This window comes from Pollachius pollachius (genome assembly GCF_949987615.1).
Source record: "Pollachius pollachius genome assembly, chromosome: 3".
NCBI lineage: Eukaryota > Metazoa > Chordata > Actinopteri > Gadiformes > Gadidae > Pollachius > Pollachius pollachius.
Genome location: NC_136936.1, coordinates 10,814,205 through 10,826,938, shown reverse-complemented (window position 1 = coordinate 10,826,938; position 12,734 = coordinate 10,814,205).

Genomic DNA, 12,734 nt, shown 5'->3' with positions numbered 1-12,734 from the left:
CTCCACCACCAGGTGGCGACATAATCCTTGGGCCAGGTGGACGTCGAGGCGCCCTCCACACCTCTCCTCCCTGTTTTCCAGTGATGCTGCAGACGCTTCTCTCTGCTGGTCGATGGGATTCCTCCCCAAGGCGCGATTCCTGAACGGATTGTATGAGTCTTAACAGGTGAGTTATGTATGAATACCACATGTTAAGAAGAGAGACAATATGGGTTTGTCATTAATGAAGGCCTATCTGAAATCAGCCCGAAGAATTTAACCTTTGCAAATGTGATGCGCCCATGGTAACAAACGCTGTTGCGACGCGCTGTCGCCGATATGCTGATCAATTAGTATTTTTCTGCGCCCACATCGTTGGTGTTTGCGCGACGACGGATCATGTCTGATCCAAATCAAGCGTGTGTGTGTGTGATAATTTGCTCGTGACCATGACCGTGTGAGAAGGGGGTGGGGGGGGGGGGGGGGGGGGCATCTCGTGGGTTGAAACCCCCACACCCCAAACTATCTCTTTAAATAGTAACCGTGTTTATGTTTTCAATTTTTCCGATTTTCTAAATTGTAGGCCAATTCCAAGAAGGTGTCATTACGTTCCGGTCCTGTGTTGTTGTTGTGTATGTGGACACACCGTTCCTTGTAATTGACATCAGCTGTGGCTGGGATGTGAATACAACCTGCCGAGAGACAGACTGAGGTACTGCGACCATACTTCAGAGTGGGAGAGGGAGAGGGAGAGAGATAGGGAAATGTGATTTGAGAAATGTGGTAGAAGTTTGATATTCTGGAACAATCTTTGGATGAAGGTGACCTTTATTTATATTAGTAGAGGTAGTAATTGATGTTGGAAAAAAAACGTCTTGTGTCAGCAGGTTAACTGTTGATTATCATGAACATGGACAATTGTGTGTGTGTGCGCGTGTGCGTGTGTGTGTGTGTGTGCATGCGTGTGTGCGTGTGTGCGTGTGTGTGTGTGTGTGTGTGTGTGTGTGTGTGCGCGCTTGACACAGAGAGACAGTGAGTTGCTTGAAGGGTTAAACACGGGCGGGGCGAGATTGGCGGGAGAATGAGCTAGAGAAAAAGAGGGCGAACGAGAGAGACAGGCTGCTCCATTTTCAGTCCATCTTCAATATTTCAGGAGGTCATTCTTTAGTTAAGGTATATCCCAGCTGATAACCGTTTCTGGTAAAGGATATTCAACAGATATAGTCTTAATTCATCTTCCATGGATTTACACACGCACGCGCACACACACACACACAAACACACACACACACACAAACACACACAGTCTATGGAGAGACATATTGCCTCTATGTTACACATCAGTGAGCAGGTATTGGAGCCGGGGGGGGGAAGTGGGTCATATTTGAACGCCCAATTGGTCGGGGTGGGGCGGGGCTTGTTGCCAAGGAGAGGGCTAAAATAGTCCTCAATGCCCTAATGCCGCGTGGTGGTGATGACGGCGTCACATGGTGTGGAGGAGCTGACGGCTGCTTTTCCACGACAGACAGAAACAGGAACAGACTCTACTGCATCCACCAAGGGCCCAACCAGGGCCAGTCCCCGGACTAGCTAAGGGCCCATCCTAGGGCCGAATCAGCACCCGTCATCACTGTCTGTCTCCAACCCTTTACACAAATCTAACCCATTAAAACAGGTAGAGGTGAAAGGTGACTTGACCATTCAGTTCAATATTACTTATTTAGATCCAAATTGAATCTCATCGATTTCCACACTAACAGTCAAGCTTTTATGATGGAGTCAGTATTTATCAATAATGCTTCTGAGGGCACTTACTGTGCTTAACATAGTGGGCTGAGCTGAGGAATGAAACAATCCAGATAGAGACCAGGGGAGGATTAGGGGACCATATTGGTACAAGAGCCAGGTTGGGGAATATGGCCAGGGCACTCGGGTTAGCACCCTTACCGTTGAGATGAGTTTCCCAGGGCATGAGAGATATTCCACCAGCCAGAGGGATGAGCTACCCCTACTTGCCCTTCACCACTCCACCATCTGTTCTCCCATCCAAGGATTGACCAGTCCAGCCATGCTTAGCTTCCGGCTAGGTCGGTAGCCATAGTGCTAGCTTAACAACCAAAAAGAACATCAATTCCTGAATGGTCAAATCCCATCCATTTTGCTACATTTAGTCCTGTCTTCTTGTCCAGTTTCACAAGGAAGTACACTCAAGGAAAGCAAGATTCCCTGGCTCTGCATGCCAAGCTCATCCTGTTGATCTTATCTTACATCCCCCTCCACCACCACCCCAGCACAGACACCCAGGTCTCCTGACCTCTGTGTTATAAGCTTCTGGTTACGCCTCTGATCTGAAGCTGTGAGGCGCTGACCGCGGCTAAACGTCCCCTTCCACACCAGGAAGCCTGTCATCGGTCACACAAACCAGATTTGCTTTATGTTACCGTGCTCTTTCCTTCTGCCACCCCCCCCCCCCCCCCCCCCCCCACCTCCTCAGTCAGGCAGAGAGCAGCAGAGAGCGTCCCCTGTGGAGCTCCAAAGAGAATGAGAGATCAACCTCCGCCTACACAGAACACATCATATGGTTCAGTCCTCCCTAAAAACAGAGCGAGAGAGAGAGAGAGAGAGAGAGAGAGAGAGAGAGAGAGAGAGAGTGGTAACCTCATAGTTGGTCGATTTATCCCTGTGCCCCATCTCTTCTTTGGGAAGATCGAGGACTCGGAAAGGATATTTTGACCCTAGAGACAATCTTCATTGACCGTTGCTCGGATTGGTTTTAAAATGTCTATATGATCGTGTGAAGTGCTTCCTTAAAGTATCAAGTTGCTAATATTCATTCCCCATGCAGCCAAACCGAATTTGTAAATCTTTAATTTATTGCAGCACTGCAGTCTTTGATTCAGCATGCTCCAGAGAATAGCAGACATGCGCCCACGCACGCCTTACAGTAAAAAACTGCAAAACATCTTCTGATGTTGTGTCTTAAACAAACATAGGATCTTTGAACCGGTTTCTCAAGTTTGCGGTGTGAAGATGTATATTTGTGAGTGGGCTTGTGCATGTGTGTTTGTGTGCGTTTGCATATTTGTGTGTGTGTTGGCTTACTGATGCCTTTAACTCTGTGTTCTTGCTTATCTTAGATAGGATGTGTCAAACAGTCACAGAGAGCCATAGTGGAGATATCTTATCCTTGGCACAAGATATCTATCATGAAATCATATCTTGTGTTAAACACACACACAAACTAGCTTTGAACACTTGGTATTGTGGTCTGTTATTCTTCCTCACACCACCAATCTGATCCTGACATGGCTGGTCAAATCACATTATTGAAGGAGTTCATCATCAGCATAGACACATTGGGTATCGCGCATTCTTGGTAAAGTAGGAGCAGGGTAGTCTATTTGTCCTGTGTTTGACTCCCAGCCCAAACATTCTGGGCTCAGACCCCAATGTCCGGTAATAATCCTGCAGTTATCCTCGACCAAGATGCGCATCTAAAATTAGATTTCAGTTGAAAATGTGCTGCGTGTCGTTTTTTGATGAAAGCATGTGCTAAATGACTAAGTAGTGGGTTAACGAGTGAGTCGCCCTGTAACGGGGACAGGCTCCCAGCAGGGCAGCAGCAGAATCAGCAGCAACAGCATCAGCCGGACTGCAGATGCTGTGACAGCGTTTTAGAAAGCTGCTGTATCTGTAAGGGATATCGGCTCCCTCGATCCCACTGCAGTGGCCCCAACATGCCAGGGGACATGTTCTCTTCAAGACAGAGGGCTTGTAGATGGGACGACGTGGGCCTTGTTTGGACGGTGATGCGTTCTTCAAGGGTGCCATTGTATATGGACTTTGAGACATTTGTTGTGATAAGGGGCTAAACCGATACACTTTATGTGATGTTTAGCATGATACTCTTCTCCCAAAAGTCTTTGAAGGAAACGCTTTCTGTGGAAATACTTTATTTATATTAGGCAAAGTAAACAGCACGTTTCGAAGCCTGATAAACGAGTTGCCTTGACTAGCAAGTTACGGCAAGTTCTTTCCAGTTTTTGTCCAAACTTTAACAATCAGCCCTGAATCATGATTTCATCAGAAACCATTGATACGGATAACCACAAAAACATACAAGCTTTCATAGCTAATTAGTTTTATAGTCTACTCTTTATAGTTAGAGACACAAGACATAAAGTGGAGCAGAAGACCATCTGGAACAGGATACTGGGCTCTGCATACAGATAGATCACAGCTGGAACTTCAAGGTAGTTTCCTCAAATCTTACCAACATCTCAACCCAAAATAATGCATTTTGGGTTGTCTGCCTTAATTTGTGTAAATGTTTTAATCAGAGTCCATTGGTTTTATATATTTATACATCATTCATCTGTTAATATTTTTTATATTTATATAGCTGATTATGGAAATGATTATGGAAGTAGCGGTTGCTAATGATATGAAATCCTAATCGTGGTTAATAGTCCAAAAACCATCTGGTATGCTAATATAGGAGACGCTGTGAGCCAGGGGCCACTTCAGTGCAGCAACTGTAATAATGTGTTCCAGCTCCCACGTGCTTAGCGGGGACCCCTGGCACTCGAGGGTCCTGTTACCTTCTCCTCTTTAGGGGGTCAAGTGTAGGCAGCGCCCCCCCAACCCCTTTATGTTCTCCCAGTTGGAGGCTGGGATCTAGAGGGTATGAAGTGGAACGTGACCACTGCTACAGCACATTTATTCCCACCGCAGGTCTACTGCCCATAAAGGAGACATTATTTGGTGTTCACCGATTAAGGGACAGGATAGTGGAGGAGTGGTTAGGGGGTGTTTGACTCCCAACCGGACAGTTCTGGTTTCATAGCCCCTACTATCTGCAGTCTGGCTGAAGGCATCTTTGATCTACGACCTGCTCATTAATGACATGTATCTTTAACTTAAATTGAGCATATTACATTGCAACTATTGCATGTACCCAATATATATTTCTGTATCTATATTTTATCAGAAACAGAAATATCACCCTAACCCTTACCCTAACCCTAACCCTAAGCCTGTCTTTTTATTCGTATTTTTATCCTACATGACTATACCTGCACTGAGAATAATTCCTTGTACATTTGCAACCCTAAACCTAACCCTATCCAAAAAATAATAATATTCTGTTTTGAATTCGCTGTAAATGGTTTTGCATTATTGGGGGAGAAAACCTCAAAGGCCAAATATAGTTCTGTCCCGATTCTGTGGCTCGATGTGTGTTATATTTTCCGACTGTAAATCAAAGGACAAACTGGAAAATTGGATTTCCCGAACGCAGAACATATATCACAAGTGTGAAATATTTAGAGAGTTGACTCCCTGGGCTAGTCACCGCCACATGTTAGTGATATATATTTAACCAGCTAGTCAGGGTGATCATTCACTTGGGAGTGGCAGACATCTCATTCTACAATATGATAGTTTGTTGTTGTTGTTTTTTATCTGTTGTTGCAGTTTATGATGAGTACATATTTTCCTCAAATATAATGTATAATAATTATGTTGTAATTACTTGCTTGTATTGTTGAAACTCAAGCATGTAATTGCAATAAGTAAAAGCAGCTTGTTGTTCTATTAATTTTCATATAAGACACTTATAAACTTACACTTATAATTTGACAAGGATTGATTATAGAATCATAATAATATTGAGTACATATTTTCCTCAAATATAATGTATAATAATTATGTTGTAATTACTTGCTTTGTATTGTTGAAACTCAAGCATGTAATTGCAATAAGTAAAAGCAGCTTGTTGTTCTATTAATTTTCATATAAGACACTTGTAAACTTACACTTATAATTTGACAAGGATTGATTATAGAATCACTAATATTTAAACAGTAATTCAAAAGGGATTTCAAGCCTTATTAGTGAACACAACATTGAATTGACAAAGATGTGAGTAAAATGAAAACTGAGTCTGTGCGGCCAAATGAATGACATGAAATTGGACCCAAAGTGAAAGGATACACATTTCAAACTATAGTGACTCTCTGAAAGTAATATGCTCTGTATTGTCCCTTCAGTCTGATGTTCCCTGTAAGAAAAAAAGTACTTATTTCCCGGCCAGTCTCCACTGCTCCCACCTCGACAGTACCCCTCTTCCTCGCTATAAAGAAGAACACAGGAAGAATAAAGTAGAGAATCACAAGTGGCATCGCCCCCGTTCCTGTCCCCAGTGTACTGTAGAACCTTCTGTGTACTGTTCTGTACATATTGTAGTGTAGATCCATGTACATAATGTTAAGGTACAAGCATAAGGTAATCATAAGGTACAAGCAGGCCTTTATCCCAGAGTCTGTTAGATTCATTACTGAAAGGCTGCGAGTAGGTGATTATATGTGTTATCTTGTACACAAATTGTAATTGTATTATCTTGTGCAGGACAGAGACTGGGAGAGTGTCTACGATATCTTTTGTGTTTTTTTGATTGGACTGTTTTTTTCGGTGTATATTGTACACACTTTATGATTGATTGTATGTCTGACTAATTGTCTTATGTCTGTCTAACTTAGGCACTTTGTGACACAGGAAAATTGTTATACGCTATCTTATTTTCAATCATATTGTTTGCTGAACTGTGGGTAGATCATACATTGTACTACAATACATAGGTATACTGTATTTGTTCAGGGATTGTGAGAATGTGAGAGGGCCAATCCAGATAATTTGTTTTCCTTTCAATTATTTTAGGAGAAAAATAACTGGAAAAATTGGATTGTTGTGAAAAGAAGGATATCTGATTCAGCAGACAAAGATTCTCATTCTAAAAAGTATCACAACTATTTGACATTCTGAATTCTGAGTTATTAAGACTGCTATGCATTCCTGGGCTGTATAGATGAAATTGGTACCATATATTTTGTTTGTCAACAAACAAAATTAAATACCTTTATAGTACAAAAATATTTACTACTTTTTATTTATTATTTTTTTTATTCAATAAGCCGGAAAACAGAATTGCAAAATAGTCATCATCAGAGAACAATTTCTATCTTGCTTATTTTCTAAACCTTCTGATGGTGCAGTAGATTGGCTGGATGTCTGGATGTCACCGCACCAGATGAGAAACGTTGCCCTTGGATGTCTATGCTCACTGATTAAAAACATGGAAGACGCTTTTAGCATCTATCCAGGAAGCAAATCCCCAAGCTGTCAGCTGACAGATGTATAGCCAGGTTATGCTGATGGTAGAAAGAAAGCTTAAGCACCAGACACTGCCCTGATGTTCATAGGGCAGTGTCTGATGCTCAAACTCTCTTCTAGCCGACAGCTTGTAGAGAGCCATCACAATATACAAAAAACGCTGTGTGTGTGTGTTTGTGTGTGTTTATTAAGCAGCCTCAGAGAAACATAACTTGTTTAATGGTATTTTTTGTGTCTGTTTTAATTTCAATAGGATAAAGAAACTCTTCCCAGTGCCCTTTCTTCACTGTTGTTACCGGAGATCTACAGGGAGTGCTGATATGTGAAACCTCTTGGGCACTGAGGGAATTACAAGCTCCTCTCGGAGGAAAAGGAATTTTTTTCGCAATTGGATGCGATGGACGATTGATTTTCCAGCTGCTCCTGAGGGCCACAGAGAGTGAGATCTATACTAGTTGTTTGGGAGATGAGCGAGGAGCGAGGAGATCCGGTCGTCAAGGGGGAGGGGAAGAACAACAACGGGCACGCTGGTTTGGTTGCCGACGACGACAGCAATGCCAACGACATCCCAGCTGAGGGTGGTGGCGATGGTGCTACAGAGGATGCGGGCACCCTGTCCATCCTGACCACAGAAACGGGACCCCAAGACAAAGTGGTGATCTGGGGCACAGAGTCCCAGTGCGATGACCCTGAGCTGGCCGAGTTTGAGATGTTGGAGTGCCAGGAGCTGGAGGCCTTTCTGGTGGAGGATGGAGAGGACTTTCAGGGGCTCACCGAGCAGAAAAGCCGTCCCTTGGTGGAGACCAAACTCGGTGACACTGAGCACAAAGCAGAGAGAAGGTCGGGAGGCCATGGACCCAAGGAGCATGGAGCAAATACTTCCGGTCCTGACATGGCTGAATGCTTCACCAGGACAGATTTGAGCTCCGAAAATGAGTTGTTTGTTTCCTGTATGTCAAGTCTGGGTGGGAGCTTGGCCAGTGCTCTGGACACCTCGGGCCGAACGACTGGGCCTTACCGTACCTTCTCAGAAGACCTCACCCTGTCATCCAGCGCTATCTCCGACAGAGTTAAGGTCCCCCCCCTCAAACCCAACCGCCACGCCTCCACCCCCATGATAAGCACAACGCTAAACAGGAGAGACGTCAACATGAACCGCAACTCAACCTCAGTCCTGTCCGAGGACCTCATTCTAGAAGCACAACAGATAAACAACAAAGTTCCTCCAGGCAAACAGCACAACCCAGGTACGGAAGAGCACAGAGGCAACCTCAACCTGAGACGTCGAGGAGACAAGAACCATGATGGCTTCAATGGACTGGCCGACCAGCACGAGGTCAACAACAAGAAGAAAGACCAGAGCACCCAGGCTGATGAGGTCCCCGATATGAATGATAATCCACCCATGTCGGGATCTAAAGGCACTCAGTATTCCATAGAACCAGTGAGTAAGCAAGCCTCGTTTGACAAATCAGTCAACAAGCAAAAGTCTTTTGACAGAACATTAAAGAAACAACCGTCCTTCGAGAGCACTTTGAAGAAGCAAGGCTCGTTTGATAACTCCTTTACAAAGCAGGGGTCCTTCGAGAACAGCCATGCCATGAACGCATTCAGTCTGGAGAGGAGAAAGCCATGGGGAAGCCCTAGTCGACCGGCCTCTCCCATCCCTTCCAAGATCACCAGCTCCCCCAAGAGGAAAGATCCTGGTTCTCCCGCCAAGGTAGGAAGAACCAGGGCACCCAGCCAGGAGCGAAGTGAATCCCCTCTCAGGACCACCACCTCAATCAAACCCCCCACCAAGGCGGGCCTCAACAGTGGTATACCCAAACCCATCGCCAACCCTCCACAGAAGGAGTCTGACCACAGGATGTCCTCACCCCCTCAGAAACCCCAAACCATCCGGCCAAAAATTATCACCTATGTTCGGAAGAGTTCTCAGACCAAACCAGAAGGGACAGATGTGTCAAGTGAAGTTTCCGCCCATCCTTCTCCTTCTGCTGGTGGGAAAGAACATATCCAGGGGAAGGGTGCACCAGTCCTCTGCTCCTCCAACCAGCTCTTTGATAAGTATCGGCAGGAGATGCAGAAGGCTGGCCACTGTCCATCGGGTCCGGGAGAGACTTTGAGCGGGAGGCTTTCTTCTTCTCCTCATAAAGGGAGCAGGAGGCAGGAGAACTTCCACAGTGAGCCGTCTAACAAATATCTCCAAGAGGTAAGTCTACTTCAACACATTTGCACAATCACCTGCTGTTTCAATTCCATTTAATTCAAATAACTTTGTTGTTCGTTTGGAGCTTCCTTTGCATGTCTTCAGCCATATGAGATGACATACGAGTTCAAGACAACAAACAAGTTCATGTTAAAAGCAGTGCATGGGTCATGAACATGGGTACATTGGTACATGTACCCATGGACATGGGTACATGTTATATAATCAAAGTGTGGAAACACACTCATATCATATATTTACAAGATTTATTTCCTTTGCTTCTACATTATCTTTGTTTGATGTTGGTGGTCTCTGTGTTTAAAATGTTCCTTCTCAGCACCCTGCTGAAACAGGAGGTATGTTTCGCTCTCCGAGAACCATGAAGCCTCAACTAGGGATTGGCGCTGTCGCCAGGCAACAACCGTCCAAAACTAAAGCTCCATTCAAGGTTCAAAGGCCAGTAGGGGCCCCAGTTCACGGTCACGAGGACCCTTCAGGTAAGGGGGCGTTCTGCTACCTGAACATGATTCACATCTGAGATTCATGTCACATTAAAATGGTGGGAAATAGAAGGTGGTTCTTTAAATTCACTTTGAATTCAATCAAATTCTAATTAAATTCAAATTTATTTCAAATTCAATGATTATATCTCATGCTCTATTGCAAGTGTTTTTTTCTGTTACATCAATTTAAGGATTTCATGTAATTTCTATGCGAAAAGGGGTGACTTTAAGCAGTATAATTTTAAATTGTGATTAAAGTGATTCCTTTATTCTGTTATTCATTCAATGATTAAAATGATTATTGTGGTTATTATTATAGTAAAATCTAAATAATTATATCGTTGCCCTTCAACCTCCAGGAGAGAACAGAAAGCCAGGCCACACCCATGTTTCTCTAGCCACACCCACTGGTCCCCTGCTGAGGGCGGGGCAGTCGGGCCTCCGCCCCCCGGGATATTCTGCCCTACCACCCGCTCGCAGGGCCTCCTTCGGTTTTGCCCGCAGTGGCAGCCCCTCGTCCGTCAGCAGCAACCAATCAGGAGACAGCACCAACAGCGACCCCTGTCAACCTCAACAACGTGAGCCATATGTTTCCGGTCCTATATTTGTTCATCATTCGTTTGTTTCGCTGGGAAAGGACACTTGTTCATGCACTGGTTTGCCGTTTTACCCTTGACCCTATGGATGATGACTCAGGAAGTCTACTCTACATGTCCTTAAAGGGGACTTATTATGCCACCATATGTCCCCTTTAACTTTCCTAGTTTATCCTTCCTTTTGTTTACTTAGTTGAACATAACACAAGGATTATAATATTAAAGTCATAGATATGTATTGAATATTTGAATGTAAAGGTGAGACTGCCCCTGTTTTCACGTCCTCAAATATGAGCATACAAGCATATGAGTTGGTTGTACATTTTGTCACATAGAAGCCATGATCTCTGTTGGTTAGTTACTGGCCTTATATGTACTCAGTTCTGATCGGCTGATTAGTTACTAGTATCCTCTCCCTAGTGTCAGAGCATTAGTTGCTGTCTGACACAGAAGTGGAGACTCACTGGAGTCACACTGAACTACTCATTCAGTCTGATCGAGACAGAGAGGGCTAGACTGATCTTTCTGCTGGTTAGTCAGAATTCTGGAGTTTTATTAAGAACAGCTTTAGATTTTTCTCAGCTTCGATTCATCAAAAGCGTGATACTGGGTTCCCTCGTGTCTTCTCATTAAAATAACCTCGGATTCCGTCGTATCTCAATCACGACCACTCTTATTTTGAAATACGAGGGAGCATCTGAGACAGTGTGTGAGTGAATATCACCCAAAGCCCTTTGTTTTGTTTTTAGACGGTTGTGCTAGATCTCTCATTATGCAGCCAAAGCATGCTTATTGAGACTCTCACAGCTAGGATTTCCTCACGTGGTGCTAGCTCTGACAGCTAGCGATTGTCATGGACACCACTCCAACCGAGAAGATGATGATGAGGGATGTATTACTTTACAGATATCAGATACAACTCCAATATCGTTATATGCGAGGATTGTGTATTCAAGGCTTGAAACAGCATTCAGATCGGTTCTCGTTTCTGATTTATTTTTAAGGTAGAATAAAAGGAACTAATAAAAAGGGGCAGGTCTGCCTACTCGGACATGATGATGTCAACACGAAAAGGGGTTGGTTTTTGTTGATTTTAATTGAATATTTGAAAATGTGTTTAATGTTAATCTCTAAATGATCAAACAAGCAACAAAATTATTTTTAATTTCATTATGTTTGCTAAAACGTGAATTGTATTAGCAGATTGGGTTGGGGTGAGGGGTGGGGATAGAGGTGGGGTCTGAGGATCTGTATAAGTCTCAGTAAGGGGTTGATAGTTATCTTCGAACTCTGTGGGATTCACTAACCGATCTCTCAGCCAATCGCGTACCTCGTCTCATGGCCTCCGGAGAGCACAGCCACCGTTGGTCCTACCAGGGGGATTCTCTCTGGCTGATTCTGCTTCAAGCTTCTAGCTAGTTCCATTACATCTATTATTTAGTATCTACGCTATGTGGTTCCTAAGACACGCGATCTCTTTGTTTGTACAAAACTGTACATCAGTCAATGAAGCAATGCAGATGTATTAGCATTCTGATTAGTAAAATAATGGGCATGGTTTGGCTGATAATTCTGCTGTATCTTTTCCAGGCAGTTTAAACTGCCTGGAAAAGATACAGCAGAAAGGTACAGTGCACGTTAGGCTGAATTACATTTGAGTCAATTAATTAGTAATAAGGTTATTAATTAGCTGTAGGAGGGGGTTAGGGTTAGGGCAGATTTAACATTTAATGTCCATGCAGTGTTTGATATCAACTTTACAATCTGTAGACAGATGTCATAAGCAAAAGGAGAAGCGGCTTTATTTATGTGTGTGTGTGTGTGTGTGTGTGTGCTTGTGTGTGTGTGTCTGTGTGTGTGTGTGCTTGTGTGCGTGTGCATTTGTGTGTGTGTGTGTGTGTGTGTGTGTGTGTGCGTGCTTGCGTGCCTGTGAAGTTATTGATTGCAGTGACCAAGGTGAATGTTTCAATGCGGCATTTAGATGGACCCATTCCATGGAAGCTTTTAATAGTCTTAGGGATTGCTTTAATCTAAAGATAACTCTTAAAATATCTGTGTGAAAGTCTTTATGTCGGATGTCTTCTTATATTATGTTTTATTGTGGTAATTATATCCCACAACAGAATTGTTTAATGAATGCAAATCGTTACAGGCCAAATACTTAATTACGGCACTGATGAATAATTTAGCTGTTTACACCCAACTGATGTTCAGCTTACCGCATGCCCATCTGTGGCAGGGAAAGGTCTAGCAGGGCAAAAGGAACAAGAGGGAAAG